Source organism: Cnephaeus nilssonii (genome assembly GCF_951640355.1).
Source record: "Cnephaeus nilssonii genome assembly, chromosome: 4".
Taxonomy (NCBI): domain Eukaryota; kingdom Metazoa; phylum Chordata; class Mammalia; order Chiroptera; family Vespertilionidae; genus Cnephaeus; species Cnephaeus nilssonii.
The window spans coordinates 61,756,280-61,774,644 of NC_137075.1; positions in this window are offsets into that span (position 1 = coordinate 61,756,280).

Sequence of the window (18,365 nt, forward strand, 5' to 3'; positions counted from 1 at the left end):
CAACTATTGCCCATTGCCACAGGATCATGGTTACATGTTTATTGTGAGCTCTTCACAAACAAGAGCCAAGTGCCATGCATTTTTGTAGCCCCAGAGTCTGGCCCATACCAGCCCATTGAATAAATGCATGAATTATTGAAAGGTGCTTTCCTACCCAGTGTTCTGTGTAATTCTATGCTTTATGACCCAAGTAGGAGCCTGTGGACCCCACTTGAGGAGACACAGGAGTGAGGGACCATTAAGCATTTCTCCCCAATTGAAAATCCTCCCCTTAGCCCAGGGGAGTCTGTGAACCAAAACCGTACATGGAGACCTTGGTCCTGTTTTCCTGGGTCCCGTAGCTCAGTCCAACTGACGCTACTAATTTCCAGCAGTGGGATGGGGTTGGAGGGCGCAGACGCATTTCTGGGCAAGAATTCAAGATAGAAAAATTAGATGTCTCCAGCTTGTGTAAGATCAAGATTTCAAAATGCCATGAATGAATTCCCAGGACATAAAAGTATAAAAGAACTAGAAGTCCTAGTGACTGTGACTAGAATTGTCTGTGCTGGTACATATTAGGTCTCTAATACTTATGTCAACACAATCCAGTGATGTCTTGAGTTGGACTAGGAATGTTCCTAATGTATGTCATGTCTTCCTAACCAAACTGTAAGCTCCTTGTGATCATACACTATATTTTTACTTACAATGGCTTAACTTTCTGGGCCTAATGCTGTTCTTTCACTAAAGGAGAATTCCAATAAATACTTAATGATGAAGTATACAAGAGTGTCTACATATATTAAGTAATTTTTTCTCTTATACTTTGCCTATAGCTTTCACTTAAAAAATGGAAAGGGATGGAACCAATCAGGTTTTGCAAACCAACAGGCATATAGGGCTGTGCTGGCATGGAAATGGGTTTTGCTTTTGGTCCTGCCGGAGGCAGGGGGATAGATTAGTTAGCTCCTCCGGGGGGCTTCCAGCCCGTGGTTTTCCTCGCATCTTCCTCCTGAGAGGCTCTATGCAGTCAACTATACGACCCAAAGCTGAGGCATCACTGTGGATTGGATCTGGCATCTAGAAACTACCCTGGTGAATCTTAAGTATGTTAATATGGATAATTTAAACCTTATAAATAGCTTTCCATAATGTGTTCTTGCCTGAGGGGGTCTTTTGGTGGGAGTGCAGTACGATCAGGCTTGAGTTTGCAACTTAAAAAGGAAAATAGAATATGAGAAGTATAAAATTGAATGTAGCTTTTTCTTCCACAAGCTTATATTTATTGAAAAGCTGGTGGTAAGTTGAGGGGAAATGGAGCTGTAAAAGAGACATTGTGAGGTTGCTTAAGCTCTCTGTGGGTTCTTCCTTATTAAACTGGTGTGGTTTGAAAATCAAAAGCTAATTATTCTGAGTACTCACCTGAGATGGGCAGCCTGCCTGCGCGGAGAGGGATCACGCTGAATTTTCCGCGATCAGCAGGTAAAATCTGAGGGATGACACCTACCGAAAGAATAAAGCAGGGAAAATATGTAACTTTATTGCCCTATTTCCAACTTAGAAACAAAGAGATAAAAATTTAAGTTGGGCTTTAAGACCTAGTTTCATAATTATTTCCACACTGCTTGTTTCTTTGTAAGTATACGTCTTCATTATCTGCTAAAGCAAGTATCCAGATTACAAAAGACGTTTTTATACAGACTGCTCCTTACACGTGCTTAGAATTTTCTTTAGAGGTTCAGAAGTTTCTAGAGAAGTTTCACAACCAAGAGTCGTTCTATAAGGTGTGTGGGCAGTCAGCACCCTTGGAGAGCCCTCTTGAACTAGTTTACCTGGTCCGGATCCAAAAGTCCTTAGCATAAAATGTTGAGCAACTTTACATTCTTAATTTGCAGTTCATTTCATAATTACCAGAGAAATCACAGTGTAAGCCCTAGCCGGTTTGGCTCAGTGGAGAGAGTATCGGCCCTCAGACTGAAGGGTCTGGAGTTCGATTCCTGTCAAGGGCACATGTCTGGTTGCGGGCTCAATCCCCAGTAGGGGGCGTGCAGGAGGCAGCCAATCAATGATTCTCTCTTATCATTGATGTTTCTATCTCTCTATCTCTCTCCTGTCCTATCTGAAATCAATAAAAAATAATAATAAAATAAAATAAAAATCTCTACCATTTAGTGAGGGGGTAGCCTCCTTGTCTATCAAATGAAATTATAATTGTATCAGCTGCAGAGAATTAAATGGGAAAACGTAATCACAGTGGGATCCCCTTCTCCCTGGAAGGCTTCTATACCTTCCAGGAGGTTGGATTCAGGTTCACATCACTGAGATGACTGACACCAGGGTGAACAGGCAATGGACTGAAAGGCAGGGACCCGAGTCCACTGTCAAACATCATAGGATCTTGATAGAATCACTTCACTTCTCTGGGAGTTTTGACTTCCGCATCTTTAAAATGAAAAGACTCAACGAGATGGCTCTATTGTCCCTGTCCTCTTTCAAGTTTTATTCTTCTACCCACTGAGAACAAAATACTTGCTGTTCTGAATAATTGAATGTTTTATTTACTTGGCAAATAATATAAGTACCACAGATGAATTATAAATGTCTAAGAAAGAGATGCTGCTCATCAACAGTGGCTTGGTCTTAGAATTGGAACTGCATGTGCGTAATGTACTCTTGCTTTGACGACTCAGACAGCACTTTAGGACTTGGTAGTGCCAGAAGTTTGTCACTAGAGACACAAACCAACACTGAACCACGGAATCGGAGAACATAGTCACCAGCAATTCATATGATAAGGGGTTAATATCTAAAATATATCAATAACTCATACAATTCAACACCAAAAACACAAACAATCCAACTAAAAAAAAAAAAAATGGGCAAAGGACCTGAATAGATACTTCTCCAAAAAGGACATACATATTGCCAATAGACATAAGAAAAGATGCTCAATGTCACTAATCATCAGATAAATGTAGATTAAAACCACAATGGAATATTACCTCATACCTGTCAGAATGGCTAACATCAATAAATCAACAAACAAGTGTTGGCCAGGATGTGGAAAAAAGGAGACCCTTACGCACTCTTGTTGGGAATGCAAATTGGTTCAGCCACTGTGGAAAACAGTGTGGAGTTTCCCCCAAAAATAAAAAATGTAACTGCCTATGACCCAGCAATTCCACTTCTGGGTATATATCTGAAGAGACCCCAAACACTAATTAGAAAGATTATATGCACTCCTATGTTCACTGCAGTGTTATTTATTGTGAAGAGCTAAGCTATGGAAGCCACCCAAGAGCCCATCAATAGATGAGTGGATGAAAAGTGGTGGTACATATATACAATGGAATATAACTGGGCCATAAAAAGGATGGGCCTGGAGGGTAATAAGTCAGAGAAAGAAAAACATCATATGATTTCACTTATATGTGAAATCTTTAAAACAATATACGCGAACAAACAAAGCAGAAACAGACTCCTAGATACAGAGAACAGACTGGCAGTTGCTACAGGAGACAGGGGTTGGGGGACTGGGTGAGAAAGGTGAAGGGACTGAGAAGTATAGATTGGTGTCATAGGGATGTAAAGTACAGCAAAGGAAATATAGTCAATAATAGTGTAATGATTCTGTATGGTGCCATTCCGTACTTGCAATAAATGGCTTGGTGTCACATGTGCAACCCATTGCCATCAACCAGAACACGTTTTCTGCTTATGTCTCCCACCACAAATTTAATGCCTTTTCCATCTTAACTAAGCACTTACCACACACTGAGACTGCAACTTTTGTCTTTGAGGTGGGTCAACAAACATTAGCACAAATTCCTTTTCCTTCTTAACAATTTCACGATAGAAGATTTGTCCTTACTGTAGAGCTCAGCAACCTCAACATACAATCTTTTTCTTACTTTTTTAAGTCTAGAACTTTCACTTTTTCACTTAAAGGAAATGCTTTATGGCTTCTCTTTTGGCACCTCCAAATTGCCAGCATCACTACTCTTGTGCTTGGGGGCCATTATTAAGTAAAATAAGTGTTATTGGAACCCAAGCCCTGTGATACATATCAGCCAACCTGACAACCAAGAATAACTAAGGGGTGGGAAGTGCACTATACAGCAAGGATACGCTGAACAAAGGGATAATTCATGTCCGAGTGGGATGGAGAGCAATGGCATGAGATTTCATTAAGCTATTCAGAATAGTGTCAATTTAAACTGTATGCATTGTTTATTTCTGGGACTTTCCACTTAATATTTTTGAACCGCAGTTGACGGATGGTCACTAAAACCACAGAATGTAAAACTGGATAAGGGAGGACTGCTGTATAAAATGGAAAAGTTATACCTGATCTACCTATGTCACAGGGTTGAAGTGAGAATCAAAAAAGATATTAAATGTGAAAATACGTTGGAAAATAAAAACCAGAATGCATACATTATAATCTATTAGTCTACTCTGTCAAAGAAATGAGATGATCAATTAATTCAAGTGGTATGGATTCAATGTGCCACTTCTGTGAGGTAAAAGAGCTCTGCCGAATGGATGAACTATCAGAATTTCTATCCAGATGCTTGCTGCTCTGTCAATTCAGCCTAAGTCAGCTTGAAGATATCCTTTATGTTACATACACTCTCCTTGTCAATTAAGCTCTCATTTAGATACTTCAGTTTTAATTACACTCCAAATCTTAACCCACCGCAAAGCAAACACTGAGAAGAGAGATCCATCTTTTGAATCAACATGCTTAGCATCCAGAAGAAATGGAAAGGTAGCTAAACATTCTCAACCAGTTATCACCCATGAAGGGTTACATGTCTATGTGTTTGGTAGATTCTAGATCAGAATGTAACAGAGACCTCGTTCACTTCCCTGAAAAGCTTATTAGAATCCCAGCTGTGTCCCCCTTGCTGGCCAGCCTGTTGCTACATCTTCACTGCATGAATACTTCACTATCTCAATTTTCAAATGAAGGTGAGAAACCATGTTGTGAGAGCATTTTACAACTTCTGTGAAAAGAGGGCAACCAGCAAATGTTGAGGGAGTCTTCTCGAATCCATGAAACCAAAAGTAAAATTACAAAACCAAACACCACTGACACTGTTGCAGCAATTAGAAAAGTCAGTAGCATTTGACTAGTCACAGTCTGGAACCCACAAGAGTACCCTCTTAGGAACGGAGTTTCCCTTGCCTTTTTTCTTAAGTTCATATCTGATTTTTGTCATCCTTGTTCAAGATTTAACTGGACTGATTCAATTGATTGGCTCTATTTTGACAGCTCAAAGTACCACGTTATTTAATTAACTCATTTTCAATTAGCACAGTCGCTGCTAACCTGGTGTAAGTGAGTCTCCTCAGACTCTAGAAAAAGAGAGAAAGGAGGCCAATGGGACTGAGATTTCTGGTGCATATCTCATTCTGTCAGAAGTTTCCTGTGCAGGTCAGACCCATAAAATAATGTATTTTGTGTGGTTAAGTGTTAACTGGCAGCCAGGTGCTAGGCGAGTGCTGAATCAGCCCAAAAGAGGAGGTGGAAGGAAGAAGAAAGTTTGGTTCATAGGCTGAAGTGAGCAAAGGAAACAAAACCTGGCGAGAGTTATGTATTGCTCAAGGCAGGCACAGGTGGATGGAACTGCAGGCCAGGTCAGAAAAAGAGAAAGATTTATGTTCTGTGCAAACAAAAGGGCAGAAGAAAAATCACCAATCCGGTCGGGCAGCACTGAAGTGAAGGAAACAGCTGTTCATACAGTGAGGGAATGGTCAGGTAAGATGGGCTGGAAGCAGTAATCAGAAGGCCATCTGCTGACCTGGACAGCATGCCCTCGAGGCACGGAACAAATCCTGTCCTCCAGGACACCACGCAGAGGGGCCAGTACCAGCCAGGCAAGTAAACAATGCCAGGATGAAGCATTAAAGTTACATGAGCCTCATGTAAGAAGTTGCCCGGCGAGTTTACTTCCGAATGTGAAGTCGAGTGGAAACACAGTGTTTCCTTATTTGAGAACTTGGCAACCCATTCCACTGGGCCTCTCTATGAAGCAAGAATGCAGAGAGGTAGTTCATCAAATGTCAATGCCCATTACCCATCACCTTATCCGGAGGCTGCTGCTCCACCCCTCCTGGCAGCTGGTGGGGCAGCTGCTGACTTGGGGATATTGTCATAGCACCCCAAGAACTTGCAGCCTAAGTGGGGAGAGTGTGTGCAAGGTGGCCTTTGACTGTGGGAGGCAGCCCACCGGGTGATAGGATGGGCACAGAGAGGAAAGAGGAAACAAGAGCAGGAACTGGCAATGACCTTGCACTAATGGGCAGCATACCCCAGTGAAACCAAGGCCCGTGTGAGTGGGACTTGGCTCTGAGGAAGCCGGCAGCGGCTGGGTTCTACCAATACTAATGAGCGTCATTATAGCCCTTGTACAAATGAGCCAAATTACAGACAAAAGGTGGAAGAGAGACAAGATTTATGTCATAACATAAAATACAAAATGTATGACCAAATGTCACTAAAGAACAAACTGATAATTGGTGGGACAGCAAAAGCAATCAGAAAAAAGCACTGACTGTCTAAAGTACTAAGATAATTAAGATTAATAAGCATGAGTTAGTGTTGTGACATTATTAGTCAGTGACCAAAATACAAAGCTGAAGTCAAATCCTTTGCTCACTCTCCCTTCTTTTTCCCTTAACCCATTTTTCTAAATCTATGCCCTCACGGTGTTAAAATTTACACACACACACACACACACACACACACACACACACACACACACACTTCATGTACATATATATGGAAAGAGTAAAAGTAGTAACATTTATTGAATTCTTATTATATGCCAGGCCCTCTTCTATTTTTTTAAATTTATTGACTTTAAAGAGACAAAGGGAGAGAGAGAAAGAGAGCGAGATTTATGTTTCTACTTATTTATGCATTCATTGGTTGCTTCTTGCCTGATTGGAGATAAAACCGGAAACCTTGGAATACTGGGATGATGCTCTAACCAACTGAGCTACCTGGCCAGGGCTCCCTCTTCTATTTTGAACTCATTGTATCCTCAAAACATGCCTATGAAGTAAATAGTATGTCTATCCCTATTTCACAGGTAAGGAAAATGAAGCAGAAAGAGCTCATGCTTTTTGGTATACAGCTAGTAAATATCTCAGCTGAGATTTGAACCAGGCATTTTGTACCCCCAGCTAGCATCTTTAACCACAAGCACTCTTTCTTCGTTTGAAATCCTGAAATCTCAGTCTGGAAACTTCGGTGATAACAAGGCTAACTTTCCATTTTGAGCTCCTCATTGCCACCCCTCTCTTTTTGCTCTCCATCCTCCAGTTCTCTTGCCTGCTGCTGTCTGAGAGGTCATCATTCCCTTGTTTCTATCCCTTCAGATCCTTTTTCTCTTCAAGACTCTTCATGCTCCAGCTCAAGACTCCAGAGGTTAACAAACTGCATGCCAAACCCCATATCTTCTTCCTGGGCCCACAGTTAGACTACATTTTCCAACCTTCCTTGCATTTAGGGGTGGTATGTAACTTCACTCTAGCCAATGGAATGTGAATGGAAATGATAGATGCCACTTCAAGGCCTGGCTTATAAAAATGCATTGGGGCCCTGGCCAGTGTGGCTCAGTCGATTGGAGCATCATCCTGTATACCAAAAGGCTGTGGGTTTGATTCCCAGTCAGGGCACATACCCAGGTTTCAGGTTTGATCCCCAGTCTGGGAGTGTGCTGGTGGCAACCAATTGATGCTTCTAGTACACATAGATGTTTCTCTATCATCTATCTATCTATCTATCTATCTATCTATCTATCTATCTGCCTATCTATCTCCCCTCTTCTCTTTAAAATCAATTTTAAAACAATGCATGGGGAATCTTCCTTCCAGGTCAATGCAGATGCTCATGGAGACATGGGAAGCCACATGTTGAAGACAGTGAAGCCATAAGATAGAAGGGTCTGAGCCCTGAGCCCTGCTTAGAGCAAGGTCACCCACTAATCAGGAACAGCCATCTGAGTCTTTATGCAAGGGGGAATTAGACTTCCATCCATCATGTCTGGGTCATTGTAAGTGGAAGCTTGTTTCTTCAACAGCGATCAACAAACACCCTGGCTAATATGAACTTTTAGAGATCCACCTCTCTACTAGGCTCTAATTTTTATAACTTGGCTCCTGACCTTAAAGAATTCACAGAAAAAAGGGGAAAGACAGTGAGACATAAATAACATAAATAGAATATGAAAATTTTGCAATAAAAGAATGTCTAATATTTTATAGGAACATAGCTAAAGGCATACAGACCATTAGCAATACATACAGTGATAGTTGAAGGAGAGGTGGAGTTGGCATTTCTCTCTATTAAGCCCTTCCCAATTATTCCATCCCAGCCCTGGATTTTTCACCCCACCCCCCAACTCCACCTTGCCAGCTTGTGCATCAATATCTGATGAATAAAAAATTGTCCTTGTTTTATGTTACATGATAAAAACTGTACTAAAAAAGTGATTCATGGTGCCTACCACACTCACTACCCCTGTCTGAAGGAAATGCCCCTTTGTGCCCCATGCTAAGAGAAGATGTCCCAAGCTCTGTCTGCCCTGAGCATGTTTTGCTTCTGATTAGACCAAGGATGGCCCAGTCTCCAGGTTGACCAGAGTCCATTGGGGCAGTGTAATGCCACACTCTGCCCAATGGCAATTAACTATGCTGTTTGGATGCTCCCACTAGGACAATGAATGGGGGAACCCTGAAGGAATTAGCCTGTTGGAGCAGGATGCAAAAGAAGATAGGCAGAGATGACCAGAGACACAGGCTATGCTGAAGCCTCAGAATGCACATCCTGCTACTGAGGGGTACATTGATGAGTCCCTAGTGGCAAGCAGCAAATGGACTGTAGCTGTTTGAAGCAGAAAGTGATTTCTTAAAAGACTAACAGGAAGCTCTCTGAAGCCCTCTGTCTAAGTCAGCCCTGGCTGCTATAACCAAATGCCAGACTAGGTGGCTTAAGCAATAGGCATTTATGTCTCACAGTTCTGGAGACTGAGAAATCCAAGTTCAAGGTGACAGCAGATTTGGTTCCTGTTGCAGCCCCATCCTGGCCTGCAGATAGCCACTTTCTTGCTGTATCCCTACAAGGCAGGGAGAGAGAGAGATTGAAATAGAGGTAAAGATAGAGATAGATATAAAGATAGAGATAGAGATGGAGATGGAGATGGAGATGGAGATGGAGATGGAGATGGAGATGGAGATGGAGATGGAAGATGGAGAAATAAGATAGATAGGTAGAGATAAAGTTGGAGCTCTGTTGTCTCTTCTTACTTCTTATAAGGACACTAATCCCATCAGAGGGGCCTCATTCTCATGAACTCATCTAAACCTAATCACCTCCCAACAAGTCCCACCTCCAAAGACCATCACACTGGGGGTAGGGCTTCAGGGTATGAATTTGGGGATCATAACACAAACATTCAGTCCATAACAACCTTTAAAAGAAAGCAAAGCTTCAAGGCTCTGCTGCTAAGATCCATAGCCAGAAGTCACCCTGTAGCCCAGTTCCACAATCCTTTGCCATGAATCACTCACGAAGGAGCTTGTTCCATTAGCACTTCTGCACCAGACACTTCCCTGTTCATCTTCAGGCACCTGTCACCTTCCACCTTAGGCCATGATCATCTCTGACCATGCCAGATCCCCCCAGTGGATTCAGTTCTCTATGCTTTGTCAAAAGTCTTAAGAAATAGTGGTTAAGTGAACCCATCAATATTTGAGGAATAAAAACATTTCCATTTAATATTACAGCTACCTAAAACACAGAAGCTACAATAATAGCAGCTACAATGTGCTGGGTATTCACTAAGTGTCAGTAACTTTTCAGGGGCTTTATATGCATCCTCCCATTTAATCTTTACAATAACCCCATAAGGAATACATTATCTCCATCTCACAGAGACAGATGTGTGGACTTAGGGAAGTAACTTGCCCAATTTCACTCACCAAGTAAAATGTAGGAACAGGATTCAAGCTGCTATGTCTCCATAGCTCATGCTCATTACACTTTTAGATCATCTGAAATAGACCCCAACCCCCACTCATGTGAAATGCCACCAAGATAAGAAAAAAATTCCCATAGTCCTTTCTTCTCCTGCTCACTCTACCCTCCTCCCAAAAAAGTTAATAATGGAAAGACACATGACATATCCACCACGGATTACTGTGTCAGTCCATTCAGCTAATTTCAAAAAAGATGATGCTAATTATTAGAGATAATGAAAACTTGCTCTTCAACCACAACCCAAGGGGAATAGTCCAATTGATTAACAGGGATTTCAAGCCACGCATTCAATTTCTGCTCGTGTTATAATGGATGGGAAAAATTGGTTTGTAGATAAAGATTTTTGAGAGCTAAGTGTCTAAGACACTGAAGGGAGCCACCTCATTAAGTCCTAGGCTTGGTTAGGAGGCTCACGAAACCAGAGGCAAAGCCGACGGCAGGTAAACTCACTACAGGCATTATTTAATGAAAGTTTGCACTTTATCAGAGCATTCTTCCTGAGCCCTAGATTTTTTTTTTGGTGTGTTTCTTTCTTTCTCTTTCTTTTTTAACCATTTGTTAGTCTTTTAAAAATGCAGCAGTGAAGCAGTTAAAAATAAATCCAGGATTTGCAGAACGGTAAGAACTTAATCATGGCAGCAAACTAAACCCCAGAGACAATTTTAGTCTCAAAGTTAAAATATGGAGTATCTGACTCCGAGTAAATTGACTTTTCACAGAATACTCGAACATAATGCATAATAGTCGTTCACTCCAAGAGAAGCTCCTGGGTATTGGTCCAGAGCCCACAACCAACAGGAAGATCAGAGTGTATGTTGAATAAAATTACCCATTCTAAAGGTCCTCAGCTATCTTGAATATTTTATTAAAAACCTTTTTGTGGTGGAGACCAACTGGGACCTCGTTCTCCTAGGAGCGAGCTGTCAACGGTAGTAGAATTGAAACCAGACAGAGTCAAGCTTAATTAGATCTCCCCTCCCCCACAACCTCCCATTTCTGGTATATTCTCTCCTGGCCATGAAACTTGATAAATAATAATACAGTGAGATTCATTTCCCCAAACCTTTCAGACAAGAAAAGCACAATTGTGGACAGGTGGAGAGAGAAAATAAAAATGTAGCAACCAATTTCAAGACTCCAGACAAAAAAATATTAGCTGAATGCTACTAATAATTGCAATCACGGTAATGTAATCAGAAAACGCACAGAGCTGCCTCAAGGCTTGCACTTGGCACAGATCAGGTAGCAATTTGGGTCCATCAGTAAATAGTTCCTGAGTCTCTACTGTAAGCCCAGCACTTTGCTGGCCAACACAGAGAAGTCACCATACATTCCGAATTTTAGGAGAAAACCTCAAACATCCTTTTCCCTCCTTCCTGCACATCCACATGTTTTTGTTAAAGCACATGTCCCAACTCTGGGTTCAGATATGACTGTTGAGAGGATGGTGGACATACCTCAGTGCTCACTAGGACTCTAGTTCAGTTATCATAGCGAAGGAGTCCAATCAAGGACACTGAGCCTGGACAGCAGAGTTGGGAAATCATCGTTCTTTACACCAAGCCCACTTTTTGCTATTTTTTGTTTTGTGCTTTTATCGTTTTCTAAGTCCTGAAGCACGATAACTTCCCTTCTTTCTAATTTGGCTAAGTACGGGAGTTCATATAATGTTTTGTTTGCCTCATATTTTCAGGTGATTTTTTATTAACAGCATCATGGGGAGGTAGCATCATCTTGCAGACACCCCTTCAGTTAGTTTACCCTTCGCAGTAATTTTTACAGTCCTGCACTTCACAAATAATTTAATAGGAGCCTGGTTTCTTTTGAAAAACGTGCACTTATGCAATCTTCCCTTAGTTTCACAATGCAATACACATCTGTTATTTCAATGATAACAGATGTTATACTGAAATCATAATAACCTGTGAGTTAACTGTATTCAAAACTTTATAGTTACACACGTTCCAATAACTTAATCCTCTACCATTATCTTTTCAAATTGATTTAGCCCTGCTGAAGTTGGAGAAAATCAAATATTCATTGTGTTTGCTTTGTGCATATACACAAAAAAATCACATCATGATTTATCTTTCCTGGTATTAATCCTACCTTCTTTGGAAAGACGGGGTAAAAAAATTCATAACAGGATCAACAATTCCTCCTCTCTCTAATCATAAAGATAAATTTCATAGCCAATTTGGGATTAATATGTGTGCATCTGTGTGCAAGCTTTTTTTATGGTTCTGTAGGTGCCCTATAAATCTGACCTGCATTTATAGCCATTTACTGTTTAAATAAATAACCTTTCCTCTTACCTCAGGGGCACAAGTCTACCCCCATGTAGCCATTTTACCTTTTACTAGAGGCCCGATGCACAAAATTCGTGCAAGGGCCTTGGCCCCGGCCCCAGACCACTGCCTGCACAGCTGGGGTTCTCTGCCACCTCTGCTGCAGCCCCCGCCCACTGTGGCTTTGTCTGGAAGGAAAGACGTCCGGAAGGATGTCCGGTCCAATTAGCATTTTATTATTATAGATCAGGGAAGAGTCTCTCTTCTCCCAAAGCAGACTATCTTTTTTCTCTCACGCTTCTCTTTTGTCCCCCCCCCCTCACCCCCCGCCGCAAATCCAGAGATTACAAACCCTGTGCCAAAATGTGTGGGTTATGATAAAACATCCATCAGTATGCAGTAGACAGTGAGCCAGTATAGCAGGGAATCTGGGGGAGCATGTTAAATCAGGATAGTCTCTATCTTCTAGTACTTTCCATATTGGTACAGGGCTCAACAGTGAGTAAAGCTATTCCTGAGAGCCTGTGTTTCTAACCATGTGCTAAGTGGAAGGGTGAGGTGAGGAGGGCTGGGGACCAGGAGGGCATCACAGAGGAGCACAGCCTTGCGCTGGGCCTTGGAAAATGTATGGGATTCTGGCAGACAAATGCAGCAAGAGGGTACTCCCTACAATGCCAAGGCTTGGAGGGGGCTTGGGAAAATGGGGGGTTTGGAAGGTGAGCAGAGAGGACTCTGGTCTCTTTTATGGCTGATCTGCCTCAACAAGAGGACCACACTTTTGTCAATTTCCAACCATTTTCTTTCACTTCCCTCTGAAGAAAATGTAAGGAAGCACTGGTCTTTTCACATGTATGCCTCACCTAACACACAGCCCCAAAAGTCACCAGCTGGACAGCCTTGGGTGGGAGAGGAACTCCTGAGGTGAGGGCCTACCTGTCAAAGACCACTGGGTTCCAATTTTTGTTTTAGCCCATGGGCTCGACTGACTTCAGAAAATTAGTTCCATTATGTTTGGCTCATTGCCGGGCCAACTTGCCCTGTCTAGCATGCATCCTCTGGGGATTCCCCAGACGCCAGACCAGTGAGTGAACAACTACTAACTGGTACCTAACATTCAGTGAGTGTCACTAAACTTAAGTGGGAAGATCAACAAGTGTCACTACATGCACAGGGTGTCCCCAACAAATATATACACACTTCAACAGCTGATAGCTCAATTTTGAAAATGAAATGTATTTTAATAAACACTGCCATTATAATTATTCGAAGTGTGAGTATACATTTTTGGGGGGGACACCCTATCTGTATATATAAAAGGCTAAGTGTCCGTCTGACCAATAGCTTTGACCATGCACTGACCACCAGGGGGCAGACACTCAATGCAGGAGCTGCTATGACACACACTGGCCATTTAAAAATAAACAGCACCAGAGACCTGGTACCGACAAACCAACACTTGGCTTCCCCCATCTGGGATACAGGCCCCGCCACCACCCTAGAGGGACACCCCACCAAATTGCAGCCAACGCTGCCAAGACCCCATGGTGCAAAATGTGGCCCACAGCCCAGCCCAGCCTGGAAATGGTGGCTGTGAGCACCGGGTAATGTTGTCACGGAGCAACACCCAGCTTCCTCTACCTAGCGACTAGCCTCCTTGCAGTTTCTTCAGCCCAGGAACATGACTTGCTTTATAGCCAGGTGCAAACATTTTACACTTTAATCAAATGTTTGTGATGCATTTTCCCGTGCCTCATCTCATTTTATCCTCACAGAAGTCCTGGAGTAGGTAGACAGGAGACTTGGTGGAATCCTATTTTCTTTTCATTAGCCGGAAAATGGAGATTTAGAAAGTTTAGAAACTTGATCCGACTGAAAAGAAGTAAGAAATGGTGGAACTTGAAAATGACTTCAGGTTTTCTCACTGCCCAGAATACAGTCAAACACTGCAATAGTTAAATATTTTACCCTTTGTTCTCCCTGCATGATCTATAATAATAATCTGCTTCATGTTGATATTTACTGCTGTGCTGCTGACAATTACCTGAAAGAGAAGTTAGGGTGCTTCACTGGGCTGTAAAAAGTTTAGCTACAACAGAAAGCAGGTCTAATTAAGCAAGTTTATTCTATATTTATAAAAGGCTAAGTTGACTTGCACATGCGCAATACATATAAAGCTCTAGCTGGAGCCAATTGCATGCGTGTGTCTAGATCTGTCATTGTTGATCGTGAATTTGGTTGACACTTCTATTATAGAGAAAGGGTGAATAGCCATATTAAAATATATCTTCTAATTAATTTCCTTTCAATGTGCATGAATCGTGCACTGGGACACTAGTGCATTTATAAGATGAAATAAAAAGCTACTAAAGGTGGGAACATAACATGAACTACCAAGTCAAATATGAATGGCTTGGATCTCATCTGTGTGCAGAGGCAATAGTGCATAGCAGGCTTTGCAGCCAGACTGTATGGGTTCAAATCCCAGCTCAGCCACTCTCTCACTGCGTAAGCCATCTGATTTCTCTGTGCCTCGATTCCCTTCACCTATAAAATGGGTATGATAATAACAATTACTTCATTGGGTTACTATAGTAAGTACAGGAAATGAAATATGTAAAGCTCTTTAAACAATATAGAGCATACAGTATTTATGCTGTATTTGTTATTATTATTGGGCCATGTCCCTTCATTAGTACTGGTATTAAAGGACCAGAGTCCTTGCAGCCCACTGATGGATGAAACTCAGTGGGCTGCAAGGACTGAGTGATCCCTTCCACCCTCAATCTGGAGCTGTTCCCTGGTCTTTACCCTGATATTCCCACTTGAATCTCCTTTGATCTCAGTGATGTGATAGGTGACAACTTCTATTTTGCAGATATAGCTCCTTTTATCATCTTTTAAATATTGCTCATTTCTCAAAAAAAAAAAATAATCCTTTTCTACAAATGTAGCACTGGGCCCAGCAGGCACACGCTGAAGGCCTGGAGAATTCAGGCTGACCGTTCTGTTTTCACTCGCGGGCTCCTCTCAGCCAAATCATGTCACTGTTAATGATCGGTCAGTACATATTTCCTCATGTGTTATAAAATTCCTTCACTTGTTAAAAAGTCTTCATGGAGTGTGATAGGTTTTATGCTATTCATAAGAACAACAGAAAATAATGTGAGCTACATGTGTTACATGAGAAACAAAATATGAGGCTTTTTTTAAAAATCAGAAACAAGGAAAGACAATTATTAGAGGCAAAGAAATTCTCCTGGGGACAGAAAGACTCTGAGAGTATTAAGTTTAATTCTAAATTCAGTGGTGTTTGAAAGTCAGACTTACTTGCTGTCCATGGAAAAAGCATTTGTAGAGTATGTACTCCATCTGGGCACACCCACTGTAGTGTTTTGCTTAATCTTCATGCCCCTGTGAAGAACAGTTCATTGTTATTGAAAAGAAATAACAGGACTGAGTACAAATGCCCAGAGAATACCAGCAAGGAGTTGGGGAATAGGGTGGGAGGTCCCTCATGGAAATTTCATTCCATAAAATAAAAATAAAGTTAAAGTAATAAATCCATATGGAAGCCTCATGTGATTGGCATTTGGAGGTGAGGAAGGGCAAAGACCTGGCCACAGAGGAGACTGGAAACTTGGCTGTGAAGCTGCCATGGCCCCAATTGAGGCAATAGAAAGCCAAGAGACAGGGTTCTCTATTGCCCCTATAATTCTTAGAAGACATCATTCAGGGGTTGAATTCAGCAAGAAGATGTGGATTCTTAACCCTTGGGCCACCTTAACCCTTAGAAAAGACCAGTAACTGAGCCTGCATGATCTCTTGGGGATTCTGAGTGTGTTCTGGTGACAGCTAGATGTTCACTAGTAAAGTTCCAAGGTAAGATTTTAGAAAACCTTGGCCTGGGCAAAGTGTCCTTTCTGGATTCTGGTCCATACTTAGTACATGATAAATTTCTCTTCCAACAAAGTCCAGTTTTGATTCTCCTCCTTTATCAACTCTTCACGCAGATCTGTGGGTCTTGATGGATTTGTCACCATTCTGAACTATTTCTGCTCATCTGTGGCAGAAACCAGAGACATCCTCATGCCAAAGGATCCTGGGTGTATGAATGGTTCTTAATGCTTCTCCTCCCAGGGTGCAGCTGAGCCCAAGACCACAGCTCTGCTCTTCCTCCATCCTGAGCCAGGCTCAGCCTCCATCCTCTGCCTGCTTAGATTAGAAGGTCCATCTACCGCAACATGAAGGTCTTGGGCACACCGTCTCTATACAGGCAGGGTGTTCACAGCCACATGCATGGTTACAGATAGCTTTCTCAATTGGACACAGGTTGTTTGTCTTTTTTTTTTCCTCCTCCTTGCACCTCTCTCAGGTCAGCTATGTTCTCTCTGTATTAAAGAAATCTTATTATGCTAAGTGAAATGAGCCAGTCAGAGAAAGATAAATAACACATGACCTCACTTATATGTGGAATATAATAAACAAAATAAACTGATGAACAAATAGATCCAGAGACATGGAAGCATGCGACTGATGAATCTCAGAGGGAAGTGGGGGAGGGAATTAACCAAAGAACTTATATGCATACTAGAGGCCCGGTGCACAAAATTCGTGCACGTCCCTCAGCCCAGCTTGCACCCTCTCCAATCTGGGACCCCTCGGGGGATGTCCGACTGCCCACCCGGATCGGGCCTAAACGGGCAGTTGGACATCCCTCTCACAATCCAGGACTGCTGGCTCCCAACTGCTCGCCTGCCTGCCTTCCTGATTGCCCCTAACCGCTTCTGTCTGACAGCCTGATCACCCCCTAACCACTCCCCTGCCAGCCTGATTGATGCCTAACTGCTCCCCTGCCAGCCTGTTTGCCCCTAACTGCCCTCCCCTGCAGGCCTGGTCACCCCTAATGCTCTCCCCTGCAGGCCTGGGTCCCCCACAACTGCCCTTCCCTGCAGGCCCAGTCACCCCCAACTTCCCTCCTATGCTGACCTGGTCACCCCTAACTGCCCTCCCCTGCAGGCTTGATCACCCTCAACTGCCCTCCTTTGAAGGCCTGGTCCCTCCCAACTGCCCTCCCCTGCTGGCCTGATCTCCCACAACTTCCCTCCCTTGCAGGCCTGGTCCCTTCCAACTTCCCTCCCCTGCTGGCCATCTTGTGGTGGCCATCTTGTGTCCACATGGGGGCAGGATCTTTGACCACATGGGGGCAGCTATCTTGTGTGTTGGAGTGATGGTCAATCTGCATATTACTCTTTTATTAGATAGGATAGAGGCCTGGTGCACAGGTGGGGGCAGGCTGGTTTGCCCTGAAGGATGTCCCTGATCAGGGTGGGGTTCCCTTGGGGCATGGGGCAGCCTGGGCGACGGGCCTGTGGTGGTTTGCAGGCCGGCCACACCCCCTGGCGACCCAAGTGGAAACCCTGGTATCTGGGGTTTATTTATCTTCTACAATTGAAACTTTGTAGCCTGGAGCGGAGCCAAGCCTCCTGCTCGCTCAGTGGCCGCAGCCATCTTGGTTGGGGTTAATTTGCATACTCGCTCTGATTGGCTGGTGGGCGTGGCTGGTGGGTGTAGCGGAGTGGTGCTTAATTTGCATATTACTCTTTTATTAGATAGGATATGCATAATCCACAGATACAAACAATTGTAAGGTGAAGGCCAGAGATGGGGCAGGAGCCAGGCAAAGGAGGGCAAAGAGGAGAAAATGGGGGACACCTCAAATAACCCTCAACAATAAAAATAAAAAGAAGAAGAAAAAGAAGGCTTTCCCTGGCTCTGTGTTCAGAGACAGCTCTGTTTTAGGCCTTTGCTACCTCAAGCTGGGTGTTCTCTCCTCCCCAGGCTTTTGCCCAGAATCTGTCCAGCTGGATGGCTTCCCAGGCCCAGAGCATGCCTTCTGAGTCTTTAACCCTGCTCTTGTTCTGATTTCTGGCTTTGTCACGTACACACTGTTTGCATGTTTACACTTCCAGACCCAGAGCCTTGTCTCACCCAAGTTATCTCTCTCACCATCCCTACCTCCTGCCATGCATCCCTGGCTCATCACC